The sequence below is a fragment of the Mobula hypostoma genome, chromosome 7 (genome assembly GCF_963921235.1).
Source record: "Mobula hypostoma chromosome 7, sMobHyp1.1, whole genome shotgun sequence".
Classification (NCBI taxonomy): Eukaryota; Metazoa; Chordata; class Chondrichthyes; order Myliobatiformes; family Myliobatidae; genus Mobula; species Mobula hypostoma.
In genome coordinates, this window is record NC_086103.1 from 32,049,380 (window position 1) to 32,052,829 (window position 3,450).

At 39.7% G+C, this 3,450-nt stretch overlaps 1 pseudogene; it reads left to right on the forward strand.

Annotated features, from left to right (window-relative positions):
- The first annotated feature begins 1,398 nt into the window (after nucleotides 1-1,398).
- Nucleotides 1,399-2,206, forward strand: LOC134349890 (elongation factor 2-like; annotated as a pseudogene).
- Nucleotides 2,207-3,450: the final 1,244 nt, after the last annotated feature.

The following is a 3,450-nucleotide window of genomic DNA, read 5'->3' on the forward strand; positions in this document are numbered from 1 at the left end:
TAGTGGGAGCTTGTCCCCATTACTACTCCTGGCGATAACAACCTTAAGGAAACAAGAAAAAAGGAGTGAACTTGTATTGAATGCTAAGTGGATGCCATTAGACTTTGTGAGGTATCAATGTTGTACAAAGCCTTGTGAATCATCAGTAAGCTAATAATATTAAGCATTGCACTCTTCTCTCTTTTTGTGGTGGTTGGTTTAAATTGTTTTTTAATTTTTGCAATTGCAAAGCAAAATCTGATGTTTTGTCTTGTTGCAGCATGGCTTTTGCAAATATCGGTGGCAGTTCTTGTACATTTTCATTACCCATCAGATAACAACTGTCAAATCACTCCCATTTTGTACGTTCTAACCGATGCACATGTGTATTGTATGAGGTATGCAGCTATCATTGCAATAAAAACTGTTTAGAAGAGTTGTATAACACATGACTACAATCACAAAAGTGCTGAACATTTTCTAATGTATCAATGTACTGTGAAGAATTGACAAGTGATGTATCCACCTATGAAAATAAATAGCAGCAATATATGCAACACACATCAAAGTTGCTGGTGAACGCAGCAGGCCAGGCAGCATCTCTAGGAAGAGGTACAGTCGATGTTTCGGGCCGAGACCCTTCGTCAGGACTAGACTTCATTCACCAGCAACTTTGATGTGTGTTGCTTGAATTTCCAGCATCTGCAGAATTCCTCATGTTTAAGCAGCAATATATGCCCAGTCGCTGCTTTATTAGGTACACCTGCTTGTTAATTCCTAAAATCTAACCAGCCAATCGTGTGGCAGCAACTCAATACTAAAAGCATGCAGACTTGGGTTCATTTGTTGTTCAGACCAAATATCAGCATGGAGAAGAAATGTGATTGTTATGTTTAGTAACTCCAAAACATAAAATTAATTGAAAGAAAAACATGGATCCAGGAATAAGGTGTCTTAGTTTTGTTTTACTTTTAGCGAGGCAAGCACACATGACATAGTGATATGACAACCTAAGCCATTCACGTACTTTTACATATAACTTGTAATGAATAAATATCCACAGCCTAGTAAGTTCTAAATTGGCCCATTCAGGCCTAAAGGTTTAATCATTGAGGAGGATTTATTACTCCTGAGGGGTTAATGCCTTTCTTGATAGGGGTGTCACTCTGCTTGGCATGGTGGTTGTAGGACTTGACCCTGGGAATGCAGGAAATAATCCTGATAGCTCTGGATACCTTTCGTCTGGATATGGTGGCGTCACGAAACGTGCATGGTAAGTTGCTCGATCTGCTGATCTATCCCAGGCCACCAGACAATGCTTTCGAGCCAACACTTTCACTCTGTCCACACCTGGTTGACTGGAATAGCTCCTCCTATAGCTGAGTCTGAGAGCCACATAATCCTCTCCAATCCGGCAAGATGGTGAACTTCACAGAAGACCAGATCCATGTGATCATAGGCAAAAAGTTCAACATCTGCAACATGTCCATCATTGCATGTATTGACCACGGCAAATTCACTCTCACTGACTCTCTCAAGCTGGTGAAACCAGGTTCTCTGACACATGCAAGGATGAACAAGTAAGGTTACGAGCAAGGAACAAAATTTGGCCTTTATTAAGCACTGAAAGAATGATAGTGGCTTTCTTATCGACCCGATTGACTCACCTGCACAAGTTGATTTCTCCTCTGAGGTGACAGCTGCTCTGTGTGTAACTAACAGTGCTCTGGTTGTGGAAAACTGTGTCTCAGGGGTTTGTGTGTAGAATGAAATCATGCTCCGTAAGACTATTGTTGGGTGTATCAATGATGAACAAAATGGACTATGCCTTGCTGGAACTGCAACTTGTTCTTGAGGAGTTGTACCGGACTTTCCTACACAATGTGGAGAATGTCAATGTCGTCCTCTCCACTTATGGTGAAGTTGGGGGTGGTTCCATGGGCAACGTCATTGTATATCCAAATTTTGGAGCAATTGATTTTGGTTCTGTACTTCATGGATGGGCCTTCACCCTGAAGCAGTTTACAGAAAAGTATGTTGCCAATGTTGCTGGCAAAGGTGAGGCTGCCCTCTGTCCAGATAAGCAAGCCAAGAAAGTGGAAGATACGATGAAAAACTATGGAGTGACAGGTATTTTCATCCTTCTGCTGGTAAGTCAGCCGCCAATGCTGATGGCAAGAAGCTTTTTGTCAAGTTGCCGTGGATTCCATCTTCATCGCCACTATAGTGTTTTGTAACACCAAAACATAAAACTAATCAAAAGAAGAACATGGAACCACAGACAGTGTGTATAAGTTTCATTTTACTTTTATCAAAGTGCACACACATGATGTAGTGTCCTGACAATGTATGCCATTCACGTTTTAAAATATAACCTATAATGAATTATACAAACAAAGAATACTTAACCCAACAATTTATTTACAGTATTACTCAAATATTACTGAAATATTAAATTCACAACATTGATCTAAGTACTTTGACAGTGGAATAATTGCTGGTGCCAGTTGGGTGGTTTAAGTATCTCAGAAACTGCTAATCTCCTGGGATTTTCACGCACAACTGTCTCTAGAATTTACAGAATGGTATGAAAAACAAAAACAAGATCCAGCGTGTGGCAGTTCTGTAGGCAAAAATGCCTTGTTAATGAGAGGGATAGAGGAGAATGGACAGATTGGTTCAAGCTGACAGAAAGGCAATGGTAACTCAAATAACCACATGTTACTACAGTGGTGTGCACAAGAGCATCTCTGAAAGTTAAAACTTGACGTGGATGAACGACAGCAGCAGAGAGCCACTCTAGGTTCCATTCTTATAACTAATAAAGTGGCAACTGAGTGTATATTTCCCTTGAGTATCATAATTGAGGATCCATCTATTTTGAAGATTGTTAAAAAGATGAATTGTTTCTGTTTTAAATTTACTCAGAGAGCCTTATAACCAACGACTGTTTGTATGAAGGATAATCAGTCTTGATGGCACTGCCCCTTGGCCGGAATTGTCATCTTGATTCCTGAACTTTGCAAGTTTGGAAGCGGAGAGCCATCCTTGCCTGAACATCAGTTGCAGGGCCTATTAGCAGCAGAGCCTTTGGCAGGTAACCAAGAAATCTCCACAAGCCTGGAAGTGCATTACTAGTAGTAAAGATAACTAGATTACTGAATGTTCTAAAGTGCCTCTGATATTCAAAGACAATTAAGAACGGTTACATCGAAGTACATACAATGTAAAATTTAAAATTATTAAAACCAAAATGGCAAAACAAAGTGTGAAATATCTATTATAAATAATTTAAAAACTTTAAATTAAACTGAAGTAATTTACATCAAAGGATCTTATCTTCCTCTTCACAGTTAGCAGTTCTACAATCCCCATTGAAGTCCTGTGCCATACCTAATGCAGGATCCCAGAGACAACCTCTTAGTGGAAATGTGTTGTGCAGATGTACAGTATGTGGATATTAGTGCAGAG